Raw genomic sequence first — 19,269 nt, 5'->3', positions numbered from 1 at the left:
TTCCCTGCCTCCAGAAAGCTAATGCTCTGATTGGCTAATGCAGCACGGCATCAGCCAATGAAAGCCGGCTGATGCCGGTTAACCAATCACAGCCATTCAATGACATCAAAAACAGCAGCTTGAATTACTGCACAGACATTCTCAGGTTCCATCTGAATAGTGCACATGAAAACTCGCCACTTACTGGTAAGAATCCCAAAGACACATTTGAAAAACGATGAGCCCGTGTGAGATAGTATGTCAGGGCTTGAACCCTCAACCTCTTGTGTTCCAGTCGGCAGCCCTCTCTGCTAGGCTATCCAGGACTTGGACAGTTCCTTTGCTGAAACCTAGCCTTGCTCTGTATTTCTCAGTTACCTAGTTCCTGCCTCCTGGTCTTGACCCTGCCCCTGTTCCTGATTGCACTTCCCATATAATCCTAGCCCTGACATTCATTCAGTGTGTCATTATTGTGTTCCACCACCTTGATTAAGCTCCTCTTCCTCTGACTGCTCTACAAGCATACTGATACCTACTGCTGCTGACCTTTGGCTTTCATTGACAATGATTCCATCTCATCCATTCGTACTGCATACCGTGACTTCCCGATAACGACTCCCCGCTATTCTGACTACTCTCCAGTGACCGGCTCAGCTATCACACCTGTGGCTCCAATCCAGCATTGGTAAGACACAACATAGTGATTAAAAATCTGACTCCTGTTGTCTAACCTTCTGTACGGAAAGGGGCACAGAACGTGGGTTGTCAGGCTAAAGGCCTTATCTGCTACTATAGTGAAAGAGGCTGGTGGGCCCAAAGAACCAGGAAGCAGCCGTAGCTCTGGCAGGGCCAGCTGGTTAAAAAGAAGCTGCTGACCCATTCTGGAAGCACTGAAAACGCGAGCATCTGCAGTGCTTCCATTAGGACCTGATATCAACAATTATAAACCAATAGATACTATCAGCCAGAGCCAACAAAACAACCAAACAGTACTGTTTATAATTGTAACTTCAGGACCTTGAACACAGTGGATTCTTCACATGGATGTGCTTACTGTCCATGGCCCCAATGCAGTTTGAAAACTGCGCAGCAGCATCAAAACCATCTGCGATGTCCAGCCAGGCTTGCAGAAAGAGTCGTAACATCACCAATGGCTTCAGCTGCTCTCACATTACATCACAGATCATCCTGATGATCCCAAAGATGGTGGAGTGGCCCAACAGGAACTCAAAATGCAATGATGCAAATGAGTTCCCAGTGGCAAGGAATCTGAAAAGAAAAGAGAGATACAAATATTAAAACTGCTTTCACATCTGCTGTGAGGATTCCACTTTTCTGCTCCGTGCATACAGCAGGAAAGACGAGTCACCTGGCCGAATGGATTTGTCTTAAGACAAAAAAATGTTGTCTGTGCGGTCATGCGAGTGCTAGAAGAGTGTCTCTAGGAGGTTGGGCAACCTCTGAAATCATTCCCCTGCTTGCATTCATTTTTGCGCCTGTGGAAAACGCTGTACATACGCCAGAATAGGTGCGTAAAAAAGCACACATATGTGGCAATACACAGCGATGTGCAATTCAATACACACATAAAATGCTGTGATTTTTATGCAGCGTATTACGGTACACTTGTGTGAAACCAGCCTTAGGAAGTGTCTTAAATTACTTCCCTAAAGATAACAAACAGCTTTGGGTATTCTCAAAACCCTGAGCCCGTGTAAGCAGTACACTGCATCTTGGTCCGAAAGAGCAGATCGGATGAAAATTACCAAGTGACATATAAAAGAGATGGAGCACCAGAGCAAATATTAAACTTGGGGCTAAATCACCAAGAATAAAAAGATCTAGGGAGACGTTTATGAAGATGGGTGCTTCATATGCCAGTCTTAATATTATCCCCGCCAGTGCACAATGCAGCCAATGTATGAAGAAGCACAAGCCTCTGCATATATTAAATGCATCTCAGCTGCTATATGCACCTACACAGAAATCTATACCAGCTAGCAGCTGGCGTAGATTTCTGGTATAATTTACACCAGTTTCTGGTATATATTATGCATAAATGTGTCGATCAAGAGATGCCCCTTATTGGGAAACTGCCACAAAAAGGTGTTGATAAATCTTCCCCTGGTGTTTACTTTTTTCTTGTGCACTCTTTTCTTGAATTAGGGCTCTTTCCTCAGGGCATGTTTGCTGACAAGACAAACCCTTTAGAAAAGGGAATCTTGCACAGGTTCAGGGCAATAACGTGTTCCCTGAAAATAAGCCCTTCCCTAAAAATAAGCCCTAGCTACACTACATTTTAAAAAAAGCAATACTTACCTAGCAGGTGCCATGCAGGTCCTTCACACCGCTCTGCGAAGTTCCAGCAGCTTGCTTGCCGTCCTCAGCCACCGACAGAAGAGTGCTTCCTGGTAACAGAGTTCGTAAACTCCGCCTCCAGGAAGTGATGTCTCTGATCGGTTCTCGAGCACTGCAGCTGTTCCAATCAATGCAGCACTCGATGAACCAATCACAGCCATTCAATGCGATGGCTGTGATTGGTTCATCGAGCACAGCATTGATTGGCTGACTGCAGCTGGCCGTGTCACTCAAGAACCAATCAGAGCCATGGCTTCCTGGAGGTATGGTTTATGAATCTCGCTACCAGAAAGCGATCTTCTATCGGTAACTGCAGGCAAGTTGCCGCAACCCCGCAGAGCAGCAGGGAAGACCGGGTCCGTGCTAGGTAAGTAATACGCAGACTTTCTTTACCGCGATTACCGAGGCATTTTGAACGTGGTATAATGCTCCCATTTATTTCAATGGGAGCTTTGCAGACATGTGCTTGAACACGATTTTCAAAAAACAAGATCATGGAAAAAAAAATTAAACATAAATAAAGAACTTTCTACTCTTAACCCCTTCCCTCCCTAGTGAGTTTAGAAAAAAAAAAATAATTTCCAAAAAAGGGCTTTTATTGTAGGAAAGTGGAAAAACCTAAAAAAAATATAAGAATTTTGGTATTGTCGTAACCGTACCGACCTGCAGAAAAAAATGTAGTGTATAATTTATGCTGCATAATTACCGCTTTAAAAAAACTCAAAAAAATCTATGGCAGAATTGACGGGTTTTTTTCTCCCTACAATCATAAAAAAAATAATAAAAGTTTTACGATATAGTCTATGTACCCCAAAATGGTACCAATAAAAACTACAGTTCGCCATGCCAAAAACAAGCCCTTATATGGCCGCGTCGACGGAAAAATAAAAAAGTTATTTCTGTTGAAAAATGGAGATGAAAAATACCAAAAATAGGCCATGTCCGTAAGGGTTTAAGCAGTTCTTCTCAGTTGTGCTGTGAATACTTGCCAAAGGTATTACCAGTGCAAAGAGTGTGCCACCAGTTCCTATCAGATTAATAGGTTGCTTCAATGGCTGATCATAATATGGACAGTTTGGGTTGTTGCCTATGACATGACTCTCCCGGAGAACCTATGGCTGCGAAAACCACCCACAGTCTTAAAATCCTGTATAAAATAGACGCTGTAGATGTTCTATGGTAGGCTGCAATGCCACTGTGACAGCAGATGAAACGGGGACCATAGGAGGGATCAGGTCACTTATGTATGATCACAGCAGGCAGCAGGTGACCTTTTCAATCAAGAAGCAGTGCCTGACCCTTGCAACATGACATGACTGGGCTGAGCCAATCAGCTGCTGACCCTCTGTGATTGCAATATCTTCTGGCATTCCTCTAAGGTTGAGTGAAGATCACTGTTGTTCCAGTGGACAGCAGAACAGCATACTCAGTTTTGTTGCAGTCTGCGGTTTCAGATTCCTTCCACCACTACAAAGACAGCATCCCTTTCATGACTTTATTGCAAGTATGCCGGCCCTGCCTAGAAATGGTGGTGCCATTTTAAATTGGTAGGTTCCCTTTCTAAGACCAGGGCAGTGGGTCCTGGAATAGTGAAATCATATCCCATTATTGTTGCTAAAAAAAAGGCAAACCAAATAATATTAAAGGGGAGCCCCCTCCCTTTGTCTACACAGCAATCTGCATTGATTATGGTGTAGAAAGGGTTAAACAGATGAGATCCCAGAGAGATTCTCTGATCCCAACTGTTAGTGCTTAAGTTTGACTGTCAATCCCATCTGCCCTCTAGCTGGTGATCATGTGAGCACAACAGTCACATTCCCTTTCCGTGCCATAGATGTACTTTATAATATAGAGAGGGTAATACCTTTTCACATTATCATGCATATGTACATCGTGGCAGAGTATGTAATGGTGATTGTGCAGGGTATAGACTGACAGTCCTCCAGCACTAACAGCTGGGAGCAGGATAAACTAATATCTTGTCTCTTTAACCCTTTCTGCAGTGCTGACTATAGATATGGCATGAGAGCAGGGGGTCTGAAGTTCTGTAAACAGCCCAGGGTCTATAGAACATTTAATCTGCCACTGAGTTCTTTTCCTAGAATATGTATTAAATTTATGTATTAAATTTAAAAATATGCTTGAGGCTAGAGTTATTAGATTTCTTTAAAAACTTTTAATTTCCACAATAGAGAAAACCTGTTTTACTACAAATGAGGATAGAAAACAGTTTTATTCTTCAGAGTTGATGAGGTAATTAAAAAGCATCTGTCAAATTAGTAATTAAAGGTATGTTGCTAGCAAGCTATGCTTAAATAAGCTAAGAAATAGAAAATAAAAGTTTCTGGCATAGAAAACAAATATCAATTTGTAGGTGACATACTATGATTGGCTAGCCTTATACTGACCATAATTGAGTGGTGCATAAGGGAAAGTAATTTGCGCTGTTATAGAAAGTTCACAACTTTCTATTAAATATTATAATTATCATATATTGTTGTTGTTATTAGCTGTTTCGTTGTTCATGACCCTCGGGGACCCTAAAGGCGAGCTCCCTCCATGTTTTTTTTTGTTTTGCGCTGCTTCTTTCAGTTGTGTGATATCCATGCCAGTATCAGCTCTGACCGTATCAGCCATCAAGTCCTTTGGCGGCCGGGTCTTCTTTTGCCACTGATCTGTCCAAGCATTATAGATTTATCTAGCAACTCTGCTCACATTACATGGCCAAAATCCTTGAGCCAGGCGATCTTGCCCTATAGTGATATATCGGGTCTTATACGATTCAGGACTTCTCTGTTTATTACTCAGCAGGGTAACAAACCCAGGGTTTGCCGCCCAGGGTATACGCAGCCGCTTTCAGTAGCACCACAGCTCAAACGCATCAATCCTCCTTCTATCAGCTTTTTTCACAGTCCAGCTTTCACATCCATGCATGGCTATGGGGAAAACGGTGGTTTGCACTATCCTGCGTTTAGTTGCTATGCCGATATCCCTACTTTTCTAGATTTTGTCCATGTTTAGCATAGCGCTTCAACCCATTGCTATCCTACGTTTTATTTCTGGCATAGATTCTCCATCCTGGTCAATTTTTGAGTCAAGGAAAATAAAGTCTCGCACGCATTCTATGACCTCATTGTTGATTTTGATTTGAATTTGGCCATATTTTGCAGTTGTCATAATTTTATTCACAAATTCAATTTATACAGATTATAATAGCAATGTGCATGTTTTTAAAGCAGAAGTCGACAATTGTCTTTAGGGGTTTATTTTTTGTGGAGGCTGAGTTAAATAATCTACTAAGCAACTAAGGACAGGTACATGTGGCACATAGAAGAATACAATTTTTATATGTACAGGGTACATGAGCAAGATTTGTATAGTCTTCTTCCTACACGAATGTGCTGCTTCCTCACTCTGTTCTTTTCTATGTAGAGCAGTTTTTCACAAACTCCAGTCCTCATGGACCCCCAAAGGTCATGTTTTCAGAATATTCTATAGTAAGAACACCTGTGGCAATGTCTGAGGCACTGATAATAATTACATCACCTGTGCAATACTGAGAGAATCCAGAAACCATGACCTGTGGGGATTCTTCAGGACTGGAGTTTGGGAAACATTGGTATTGAGTATATATTTAGCCTTCAGGATGTTCTTATGAGCCCCCAAGCTTATTGTATGTGTCTACATGAATCATCAATGAGCATTTCACTGGAAAAGAAAAATGACTAGGACACTCATACATATACTTATGAGGAGATAGTTTCCTACTTGTTTGTGAAAGCCTGAAGGAAACCAGACTGATGACCTAACCCCAAGATTTATCAATATTCACCTTGAGGTCTACAGGTAAATCATAATGTACTATATGGCTGCTAACTGATTTAGGCATTAGATGTTTTTTGTCATTCATTGTGTTTATTGGTCCACATCAAAAAACCTTCAGTTTATGCAGCCTCCATTAAACCTAAAAGCTGTAACTCTTTTTCAAGGTTATCAATTACATAAACAATGTAATTGTTTGGAAAGTTCTCTATTGCTGTTATTTAGAGATTTACAATAGTATAAGAAATTAGCTCTAAGTCTTTTCTCCTAAAAACTGGGTTTCAGCACACTGAACAAGGAAAACACTCTCAAGGGAATCTGTTCTTGTTACTAGAGAAATAAAAGCAAGATAAAAAAGAATTGTCTGATGCTTGTTAGAAATAAGCCCTAGCAGCAGTTTAAAAACCTGCGCCAAATTTTGTTTGTCCTGGAAATCTCTGAAAAGCAGAGCAAATGCAAATCTGTAATTTCAAAATCTTTTCTATGCCTGAAGTACAAAATTTCTTTTAAATCCATTGATCTCCCACCACCAACTTTAGATGAGTTTACTACATTTTAGACAGTTTCCCAAACAAAATTGTGCACTTTGAATAATTGCACTCCTATCCATCATTATATATGTGTCAGTTCATGACCCCCTGTATCATCTTCTGTCATGGTAGGTAATAGAGTGTGATCTTTCTAGTCATTAGCAAGAATTATGGGACGTTTTTGTATCACCTAAAGTGATGACATTTATTTCGCTATCAGTGAAGACATACCCGTAAGAAATGTAACAGGAAATTATTTTTGAAGGTCATATATAGAACCATTTTTTCTCACTTCGTTGACAGAATTGACTACATTTTTATTATTTCATGCAGGATCTCACTGACTTCACTTGAATATATTATAGGCAGATAGATGAAATTCTTAACCTTTTGTCTGGACACGTGTGGCACAATTTAATTCAAGCTTACTGCAACAATTTGTTTGGAAATTATAATAGGTACTAGAACTGGTCCAACTCCAAAATTCTTCATTTCGGGAATCTAACCTGGCTTATCGCCCAGCCACAATAAATCTGTAATTTTTTTGTGTATGCCAAGGGGATATCAATCACTGGCATTAGAAGTTTAGGTGATGAGAGAAAAAAAGAAAATGGCATTTCAAATATGCATGTGACTAAAACAAGCTCCTAGATTAATGTAGCTGGCAGAACGAAATATATGTATTCATGTAGCATCAAGCACAGAACCATTTTCTAGTAACCCTTATGTAGAAAGATATTGTTTGGCGTAAACTAATAACTTACCAAGGAGTTAGAATAATAAAACAAATCTAAAAGATAACAGCTTTTCATGTGGAGCAGACGAAGAAACAGTGTTCCACGTAGTACATTTTCCCAGCATGCACAGTTTAAGTGAAAACATGATTAGACCAGGATACATAGTGAAAGGAATACAAAATTCAATTTTAAATCAACGTTCTGTCTCTAACTGATTAATTTAACTTGTAGTGATAAATACACTGAGAGCCAACAGCATACAGATGGTACCTAAAAAGGTTTTCAAGGTTAAATGAATTCAGTAAAATTGTTGGCTCACCTTACCAGACTTTAGAGTGCAAAATATGTAGTATAATATTAAGTGAAGTATCATGAGCTAAGAAGAAAATAAGTGCTAAATAGTTCTCATAAACTTGTTCAGGATGTCCATGGGTATTGCAGTTCATTAAAAAAAGAAGTAGCAGTATGGACAGATTAAGATAACTAAGATAGACAATTGTCTATTTGGTTTTTATAACTTGCTGCTAACAAGTCAAAGTAAAAGTTATTTTGTATAAAGTAGAACTTTGTCTAAAGCGGTTTACACAAAGATTTCTGAGTAGAGATGAGCGAACCTACTCGGCCACGCCCCTTTTTCGCCCGAGCACTGCGATTTTCGAGTACTTCCGTACTCAGGTGAAAAGATTCGGGGGGCACCGTGGGTGAGTGGGGGGTTGCAGCGGGGAGTGGGGGGGAGAGGGAGAGAGAGAGGGCTCCCCCCTGTTCCCCGCTGCTGCCCCCCGCTCCGCCACGCCTCCCCCTGCCCCCCGGCACCCCTCGAATCTTTTCACCCGAGTACGGAAGTACTCAAAAATCGTGGTGCTCGATCGAGTAATTATTCGAAACGAGTATATTCGCTCATCTCTATTTCTGAGCAATCAGACTGAACTTACAGATACTGAATTTCGTCTACATTAAGTGACAATGTCAGGCTTCTCCTGCTCCTGCCCTGGCTGACCCGCACCCCACAGGCAAACAGATCTAATCATTAACCCTTTTGGGACCCACCAATTGCTTGTATGTTTTAAACACCAGCTGAACTGACGAAGGGGCTATCCCCGAAACGCGTTTTCATAAGCTGATCACGTACTTTATTAAATAAAAGGAGAAGTTTCCCAAACCTTTGGTCACTTCCTATTTGCTTTAACCTGGAGTGTTGTGCCTTCTCCACTGCCAGTTTTTTAGTTCTACCCTCTTACTCTATCTCGCCCACCCAGGTGGTGCATCATTTGGTCAGGCAGCATCTCCACTATTGAAGTTACCACTTCACTCTCTTCACCCCTTTTACAGTATCATTTTTCACAACAAACACAACTGTACAGGTTTTGCTCCTCCCCTCTTTTTCCTCGTCGTCCACAATCTCAGGCTTATGGGTTGTTATGGCAGATACTGGATGAAAAAGTGATCAGGCATATTGAATTTCTAAATTTTCCATCTATTATTCCTGTGGAAGAGAAGCTGCTGCCAAAAGGAATGTGGCACCGGCTCATTTCCCGATGAAAAAGTACCCATGCTTGACCAAGCCAAGGATGCATGCTTATAGTGGTCAGGAGAAATAACTATTGGGTGCATGAGCATTCGGCTGACGTCTGTCTCATGTAGGATCAACTTGAGTTATGGTTAACAATAAATTTTACCATGCACCAGATTTGATATTATTTGAGAAACTATTAGCAATATAATATTTTGCTCTTGACATAGCATCCACCATCACAAATCTCTCTTCTACTAAATCTCACCTCCAGTATAATTTTATGTTGAGCACACCGTAGCTGTCATTTCACTTGTCCAGTTGTTGTATAATTACAGTTTCTTCCACATAATATTTTACTATACTTTATAAATTTCGAAAAATATCTTGGACAGGCCAGGATAATACAGAAACATGACCTGAAGTCATGCGGTACGCTATCATTATTCCGTAGCTGTGAAAGGTTCAGCTGTATGTCTATACCTCTTACAAAACACTGTTTTATACTATACAAAGGCTGTGAACATGTCATTTCTTGTTAGACATTATATTCAACTATATCAAAGAATATGATATTATTATAAAGTGGTTGAAAATGAAAAGTACAAAATATTAAAGACTCATTTTATGAAACTGGATCCAAAATCTAAAGGTAGATATAATTGTAAAAAGTTAGATATGCATTACACGTAGAGTGTAAGAGAACAGAACGGAAATGATTCAAAGGTGTGCTTTGGAACCTAGTTAAAGGGGTTGTTCAAGTTATATATATATATTTTTATTTTTTAATTTGTGTCCCCCATATGTAAAAATAATAAAACATTCTCCTCCACAGCTCTAGCACTGCAGCTCCAGTCTCCCCTGTAACAGTGTGTTTACAGGCTGCAGTCAGTCTGTGTATGGGATGTCAGAGGCTGTTGCAGTCAATCACGGATCTCAGGGCTCTCACCCTTGGGTTTGTTTGCGACTACATTTCCCATCTCATTCTCAGGATTTTCACATCCTGACTACTCTCTTGATAACAACCATTGGCTCTGTTCCCAACACTACTGCTATATCAGCACTACTGCCACCAATTGATAAGTATTCCAGGGACCACCCTTGAGAATCTGACTGTGAAAGTCCATACCTCCTTATGAGAGCTTATGGTGAAGAATGGGAGATTCCTTAAACTCTGCATGCCAGTGTATTTAGTGGCAAACATTTTGTGGTTTAGAGGATCCATCTGAAGCAGGATATCAGCTAAGCTTTCTGGTATTCTCTAGGTGTCTGGTTGGGGACAGCTTGACCCACCTTCAGTAGGAACACAGCTTGTGGAGACAGAGGATATAACTCTCAAGAGCAGGGATTTTGTGTCAGCACAGGGCGAAGTTGAACAGAACAAACTCTTGGCCACATTATCTTGCTTTCGACTTGGCAAGGTAACCAAAGAACTCTACAGCTAACTTCAGTAGACAGATTCAGTAGACAATTTTGATTTCTGAAGACAGAGCATGTTCTCACATGTACTTTCACAAGACGTCCTTCCACAGTCCTCTCATTTAGGAACTGCTCTATTTTGCAGCTAATGTCCTATGCACTACCTATCCTCACAATCCAAACAGACTGTGTAAAGGTTATTTTGGGACATTGCAAAATTCACTAGAAGTAGAGTAAAGTAAGCTGAGCTAGTTTGAATTGGTTCCTAAGGAATACATGTTGACATAATTACTTAGTATTCACGTGAATTATTAATACCATATATGTATAACTTTCCCTAAACTAATGTATGCATCATATAAAGAAAAGCTTTTGTAATGATTGGAGACAACTCCTTTGTATGCAATCATAACCAGTAATATGTCTATTATGACACTTTTAAGCTCTCCCATATCAGTCTATACTTATTGGGGGACATTTATCAAGCACTTTACACCAGTTTCTGGTGTAAAAAGTCAAAAACTTTTGTGTAAATGGAGATTTGCAAAAGCAAAATTGTGACGTTTCAGTTTTTTGTGCTACTCTTAACACTTTTATGAGCAGGGCTTGTTGAGAGGTGGCAAAGCGACTCCAGACCAACAGATTTATGTAAAATTTATGCCAGAAACTGAGCTAAATTATTCCATAAGTGTACTCCAGGTTGGACATGGCATACATTTTTGTGTAGGTGCAAGAAGGTGACAGGATACACCTGTGTGTCTCTCTTCATGCATCAAGTGTGTAAGGTCTGCTACTCATGTCTGCCACCCTCTTGCGTTTCTGGGCAGCAGCAAGCATCATTCTGCTATTTCTGTGCATATGGGCCCTGTCTGTTTTCATCCAGCACTGAGAGAGTTAACCAGTCCTCTGGCTCTCAGCTCAGCTGTGGGTTTAATGGGCAATCACTTCCCTATTTAAGCTGATCTGATGCACTTTCTGGGGGCCTCAGTATTAGTGTGGTTTCCTTTGTGTCACTCCACTGCTAGGTCTTCTGTCTTTGGACTGTTCAAGTTTATTTTGACTTTTATCTGTTTATCCCGTTTGTTCCTTTGACTTGTGCTCTGTATGTGTGTCCATTTCCTTTCTGTCTGTGCTTCATTCTCATCTCTATAGTAAGTTAGTTCTGTGCAGTGTCTTCATTTCTGTGTTTCAGTACTTCATCCCTGTTTTCTGTCATGGCTAGTCAGTTCGAAGGTCCTAGTGCAGGGCCGTCCTCATTGGAGCGATTACCCTGCTTGTAGGCAGGGCCCCTTCCATCTCCCTGCTTAGCTTAGGGCCAGTTACCCATCTGTAGGTACTCCTTCTGCCAGAGTTAGCTGCCAGTCACCCGATCAGATCCAAAAGCCAGGCTGGTTGGTTAGCCCAGTGGGTCCACATCCGAAATCCATAACAATGCGCCAGGGAAAATTATAGTAAGCTTGGCGTGGGATAAGTCGGTCTAAGTAAATTTCTCCCATTGTCTTGTGATGTGTTCTTCCTCAGCTGTTGTATTTTAGCTCTTTGATTCAGAGAACAGATTAAATGCATACCAGAGCAACCTTTGGATGCCTCTCTTGAATTACTCTGATAGCTCACACTGCTTGCTGCATCACAACAAACACTCATCAATGGTATCTTTTATAGAACTCCATTCTTGGCCGCCCAATTTCAGTCATGCCTACAGTAGCCTGGGGGAACATGTTTCCATCTCAAAAACCATGGGCGCCATCTTAAAGTGATAATAAAGTGAACATTCTATGGGATAGTAAAACATGGAAAAACTAGAAGGCATACACACACCGCTGTTAAACGTCTTTGGTAAGAGATGTTACAGGCATGTGCAGTGCACATTATGAGATGAAAAGAAATTGCTACGTAGATGGATAGGAAGACATGCTAATACATCAACCATCTTAGTAAAGTTAAGGGAAGACGACTAAGGGAAATTAAAATAAAGTATGAGCTGAACTATCCATTCTGAAAAGATGACTAAAGATTAGTAAATGGTACTATGATCACTCGTATGTAATTTGCCTTTTTAGCCAGGAACCCATGTTGTATTCCCTGCCTAGCCACTAAGGGGTTAAGCACAATATGCACTTCAGTGCCTGAATCTTATGTGAGCATGCTAATGAAGAAGTAGACATTTCTTATTTGCAGAAAAAGGTTTCAAGCGAGAGATATCCCAATTTATATGCAACACCTTCTGTTGTTTCTGTGACTGCAGCCCCAAGGACATGCTGTCTAATCTTATGATGGACATTCAATAAATTAGTGACCAACTTTTAAACCTAAGGTTATTTTCCTATTTTAAAGAAATTAAAATGTGTGCTTCAGATGGTAAAAGGACAAATACAGCTCATGCACAAAGTTGCTTTAATTGCACGTTTGTTAAATCCATTTTCAAGCTCTGGAATTATTGCTTAATATTAAAGGGGTGGTCTCGCGAAACCAAGTGGGGTTATACACTTCCGTATGGCCATATTAATGCACTTTGTAATGTACATTGTGCATTAAATATGAGCCATACAGAAGTTATTCCACTTACCTGCTCCGTTGCTAGCGTCCTCGTCTCCATGGTTCCGTCTAAATTCGCTGGCAGCTTGCTTTTTTAGACGCGCTTGCGCAGTCCGGTCTTCTCCATTCAGCACGAGCCGCTTCAGTGTGCTCCCCGCTACAGCTCTTCTGCGCATGCGCAGACGAGCTGTCACTGCTCGGGAGCGCGCTGAAGCGGCCATTCTGCACCATCCTCTGTTAGAGGAAGGTGCAGAAACTGGAGCTGCCCAGCGGAGAAGACCAGCCCAGCCCAGCAGCCCCGAGAAGCCTCCCAGGTAAGTGATGGGTCGGGGGGGGGGCTGCCGCTGCGCCGGGCTGCGCCGGGGGGGGCTGCCGCTGCGCCGGGCTGCGCCGGGGGGGCTGTCGCTAGGCCGGGGGGGCTGCCGCTGCGCCGGGGGAGCTAGCGCTAGGCCGGGGGAGCTAGCGCTAGGCCGGGGGGGCTAGCGCTAGGCCGGGGGGGCTGTCGCTGCGATGGGGGGGGCTGTCGCTGCGATGGGGGGGGCTGTCGCTAGGCCGGGGGAGCTAGCGCTAGGCCGGGGGGGCTGTCGCTGCGATGGGGGGGGCTGTCGCTAGGCCGGGGGAGCTAGCGCTAGGCCGGGGGGGCTGTCGCTGCGATGGGGGAGCTAGCGCTAGGCCGGGGGGGCTGTCGCTGCGCCGGGGGAGCTAGCGCTAGGCCGGGGGGGCTGTCGCTAGGCCGGGGGGGCTGTCGCTGCGCCGGGGGAGCTAGCGCTAGGCCGGGGGGGCTGTCGCTAGGCCGGGGGGGCTGTCGCTGCGCCGGGGGAACTAGCGCTGGGGAGCCGGGGGCTAGCGCCGGTTACCTGCTGTCTGGTCGGCGGCTGCGGGGCGTCTGGTCGGCGGCTGCGATGCGTCCGGTTGCCATGGAGACACAGCTGGCGGCGTCTCGGGAGCGCGCACGTCGGGCTGCAGCGAGCGACTGGGAAAGAGCCGGCGGCCATCTTGAGGAAACTTTTATAACTTGCTGAAACGCTGGAACGGTAAGTACGAACCAGCTAGAAATGTCATTTACAGGGGGGCTTAGTAATGTGTGTTTAATGGGGGGGACTGGGCAAAAAAAAAAATTAACTGCTTCCTCGAGACATCTCCTTTAATGAAATAATGGTTTATTGTATTGAAGTAGAACAATTTCATCTAGGAACAAAGAATTCAATAATTGTAATAAAGGGATGAAAGGGAATTAAAATAATACAAGACTGTGTATATTTGCTTTCCCTCATAGATCTTATACTGGCAAAACAATTACTTTACCGTTACCACTGTGGTCACAAACAACAACAAATAATTGTAATGCACTTTTCTAACAAAAAGGACTGCAAAAGCAACATAGAGGTTCCTTTTGTAATGTGGAGAGCTGTATTACAAGGAAGTCAGAAGCTGCAATCTAAGCTTTTAGACCCAACATGCACTGCGGTCAATTTCCTTGGATGCCAGTATATTTTTTGAGTATGGGAAGAAGTCGTAGTACCCGAAGGAAACTCATCCAGTAGATTAAACATAGAATCCCAACACTGCAATTCAGCAATAATGCTAACTACTGAGCCACTGTGCTGCTGGGTGAAAAGATGATACTGACAGGTTGCAAAATTATATTCTAATAACTTAGGGAAGATGTGCAGCTGATTGATTTCAATGTGGGGGTAAATGATCATATGAATGATCATTCGTTCCCTAATAATTTCTTAATCAGCCTGTTTAACCCCTTAGTGACCACCCCATAGACTTTTTATGTCCTGTTTTGCTGGGCTTTAATCCCCAGGGCCGTAAAAACACGCTCGCTCTGGGGATTAAAGTACCGCAGGCTGTTGACGTGACAGCTCCATGCTGCCAGTTACCGGAGGCAGCTGACATCCTGGAGCTGTCATAGGGGGCTGCAGGAAGCCCCCTCCCCGGTCACGCGATCACTGGTATACCAGCAATGTAAAATAAAGTAAAGGTTTCAGTTCCCCTTACAGATCGGATCCGTAAGGGGATTTGAGGATACTCACCCCATCCTCCGCGATGTCCCGCAGCATTCTGATCCTCCAAGACCTGACACTGGTCTTCTGCACATGTGCGATAGATTTCAGTACGTCATGTGCATGCGCAGAAGCCCGGTAGGCCCGAGAAATTTAAAAACTCCCGGGTAGTATGAGTAGTGGAGAGCAGAGAGATCATGTAAAAGTAAAAAAAAGTGTGAAAAAAAAGTTTGTTTAATCTCCCCTCACAGAAAATATCCATGAGGGGAGATGAAATAATGTACCTAAAGCCCCTGGATTTAATCGACGGACCATACCCCTGTGGACGCATTCACAAAAACCATGGATTGCCGGGGTAATTTCAAATCTCCCCGTCCCTGGCTACCAAACGTAGCCGAGAGCCTGGAGATTTTACAGGGGCCGCTGTACGCAGTCCTTGGTCACGTGATCCCTGTTACCTAATGGATAACACCAATCACGTAAAAGTAAAAAAAAGTTTAAGCTTCACCTCTCATCACAGATCCAATCCGTAAGGGGAGGTGGCCTAAGGCCTCTGCTGATGTCCCCCCAATGGGATCCTTAGGCCGGCTTCACACGAGCGTGATGGGCTCCGCCGCGGAATATTCCGCGGCGAAGCCAGTCACGGCGCCCCCCAGAGACCCCATACTTACCAGCGGAAGATAGCGTGAAGATGCTTCCCCGCCCACCGCCGCCGCATCATGTGACACGCCCACCGCATCACATGACGCGGCCAGCCGTGTCACGTGACACGCCGGCCACGTCATATGACGCGGCGGCGGTAGGCGGGAAAGCGTTTTCACGCTATCTTCCGCTGTGTTACAGCGGGAGATAGCGTGAACGGACGGCTTCCATTGACTGCAATGGAAGCCGTCAGCGCGTACACCCGCGGCAAATAGAGCGTGCTGCGGGTGAGGACGGGAGATTTCACGGTGCGGAATTCCGCGGTGGAATTTCGCATCGTGAGCATTGTGCTATTAGGTTCAATAGAACCTAATAGCAGCGGGCAACGCAGCGGATTTTCGCCGCGAATTACGCAGCGTAAATCCATTCGTGGGAAGGAGGCCTTATCCACAGACCTTTCCCCAGCTTTGGCGCATGCGCCAGTCACCAAAATAGGGAGGGCCCGGGAAATGTAAAATGTCCGTGTTCCTGGCTACAGGTTCCGAGAGCCTGGAGTAGTAAATGAGGGCCGCAATGAGTGGTCTGTGGTCACATGATTGTCATTATCCAATAGATATTGGCGATCACATAAATGTTAAAAGACAGTTGAAGTTTGATGTTCCATTCGGTTTAGATCCATTGTGCATACAGACATACGATTAGGGCCACAATGGGTATGTTTCTAAACACGGGACATTTGTGGGGGTTCTCCATCATTTTGGCAGCTCAAGGGTTCTACAAGTGTGCTATGGGCCTAAAATATCTTCAAGCATAATGTCTGTTCTGAAAGCCACCAGCTGTTCCTTTCAGTTTGGAACCCATTGTACATACGAACAAAGGATTAGGGCCACAGCGGGTATGTTTCTGAACATAGAAAAAAACAGAGGGATCCATTTTGGAGTGAAAGTCTTCATTCATAGGTCTGCTGTACAAAAAAAACTGTTTTTAAAATAAAAAAATATTGCCCAAAAAAAATCATAATTTTTTCCTTCTGCTTTGCTTAAATTCATTCAAAAACTGTGGGGTCAAAATATGCAGTACAACCCTTGATGAAATCATTAAGGGGACTAGTTTTTAAAATGCGGTCATTTGTGGGGGTTCTGCATCATTTTGGCCACTCAAGGGCTCTACAAGTGGGCAATGGGGCCTAAAGTGAGGCCAGATGAGCGTGGTTCTGCAGCAGCACGAGAACAGCACTTCTATAGCAACCAATAGGTTGCTAATGCAAGCACTCACATGGATGCTTTGTAGAAGGGATCTGCGCTTCTAACAAAGTTATGGTATGTGAGTGCTTACTTGCATGTCAGCTCCTTGGTGGGCACTGTGCAGCCTGCTTTCCATAGGCTCCTATGTGTGAACGGGCTGCTACCCGCAGCTAGAGGTAGCCCCGTTCATACGCAGAATCCCTGCATGTCAGCAGCGTGGTTTACACGTTGCTTAGCAGCGTGTAAACCACGCTCGTCTGACTGAACCCACAAGCAAAATATCTGTTCTGAAAGCCACCGGCTGCTCCTTTCGGTTGGGCCCCATTGTGCATACAGACATAACAGTAGGGCCACAACGTATATGTTTCTGAACACAAGACAAATAGGGGTATCCATTTTGGGGTGTCAATGCTCCCAATTTTAACACTTTTAATAAATATACACAAATTCTATCAGTCTATTTTTACCACCTACCGTATATACCGGCGTATAAGACGACTTTTGAACCCCGAAAAATCTGCTCTGCAGTCGGGGGTCGTCTTATGCGCCGGTAATAAAAAAAAAAAGTGTAAAAAAAAAAATCATTACTCACCTCCCCCGGCGTCCTGTCGCGCTCCGGCAGGATGTCGCTCGCTCCTCATCCCCGGCGCAGCATTGCTTTCTGAATGCGGGGCTTGAAATCCCCGCTTCCAGAAAGCTAATACACACGCCGTCAGCCAGTTACAGCCATTCAATGACAGCATTGAATGGCTGTGATTGGCTAAAACACACGTGGCTTCAGCCAATCACACTATTCAATGACATCATTGAATGGCTGTGATTGGCTGAAGGCGCACGTGTGTTAGCAATCACACCCATTCAATGATGTCATTGAATAGTGTGATTGGCTGAAGCCACGTGTGTTTTAGCCAATCACAGCCATTCAATGATGTCATTGAATGGATGTAACTGGCTGATGGCGTGTGTATTAGCTTTCTGGAGGCGGGGATTTCAAGCCCCGCATTCAGAAAGCAATGCTGCGCCGGGGACGAGGAGCGAGCGACATCCTGCCGGAGCGCGACAGAACGCCGGGGGAGGTGAGTACTGATTTTTTTTTTCTCCACTGTAATACCGGCGTATAAGGTGAAAGTTGGGGGGTCGTCTTATACGCCCCGTCGCCTTATACGCCGGTATATACGGTAAATAAAGTACAATAAGTGGCGAAAAAACAATGTCAGAATTACTATACAAAACCTTTACGAAGTTATTCTATATTAAAGTGGCACATGTCAAATTTCCAAAATTTGGCCAGGTCACTTAGGCACAAACAGGCTTGGTCACTAAGGGGTAAAAGGCCTGGTAGACTACTGCCGATCTTGTCTACTGAAGCAATTTGCTCTGTCTTATTGAACACTTATTTCCAGGAATCATTCAAGATTCCAACACAATTATAGAGTGATTGGCCAAAAATATGTAGAATCTCCTCTAATTGATTAGTTTGACCATTACAGATTCACCTATTGATAACAGAAGGTGAAGGATGCTACAGTATAATCTCCAAAAGAAAACATTGGTAATTGTATGGATTATACCATCATAGAAAGAGCTCAGTCAATCATAATATGGCAATATTATAAGATGTCACTTTTAGATGTCACAAGAACAGTACAAAAGCTTAAAGAGCCCTATGGAAGAGCAAGTGATCACCGAGTCCTGCTGTGTCAGTGTGTACTAATAGAAGAGAGCCAACTAAAGGGTACAAGCTATACTATGGGCAGGGGTGGGAGCACACATACATATAGAGTATATATGTATCTCAAAATCCCATTAAAAAATACAAGCCATCCAGCAGGAAATGTCACATCCTGTCCTGAGCAGGACGTACAGGGACAGCGTGGCGCTCAAATTGATTTTAATGGGAGTGAAGATAGCACTGCCACTGCTTTCTCTGGCTAATGTTGACACATTACCTGCCTGCTGCAGGGAATAGGTCATCAGTGAAAAGGACCCGGAATACCCCTTTAACCCCTTAATGACACGGCCTATTTTGGCGTTGAGGACCAAGCGATTTTTTGGTATTTTTCCATCTCCATTTTTCAAAAGCCATAACTTTTTTATTTTTCCGTGGACGCGGCCGTATAAGGGCTTGTTTTTTGCGTGGCGAGCTGTAGTTTTTATCGGTGCCACTTTTGGGTACATAGACAATATCGTAAAACTTTTTAATTTTTTTTTTATGATAACAGGGAGAGAAAACGCATCAATTCTGCCATAGATTTTTTAATTTTTTTTACAGCGTTAATCATGCAGCATAAATGACACACTAAGGGTCGGTACGGTAACAACGATACCAAAATTGTTATATTTTTTTTAGGTTTTTACACTTTTTTGCAATAAAACCCCCTTTTTTTTGGAAATCTTTTTTTTCCTCTATAGCTGCATTCAAAGTCCTGTAACTTTTTTATTTTTCTATGTACGGAGCTCTATGAGGGCTTATTTTTTACG

This window comes from Eleutherodactylus coqui, chromosome 7 (assembly GCF_035609145.1).
Source record: "Eleutherodactylus coqui strain aEleCoq1 chromosome 7, aEleCoq1.hap1, whole genome shotgun sequence".
NCBI classification, from domain to species: Eukaryota; Metazoa; Chordata; class Amphibia; order Anura; family Eleutherodactylidae; genus Eleutherodactylus; species Eleutherodactylus coqui.
Note: the sequence above shows the minus strand (reverse complement) of the source record.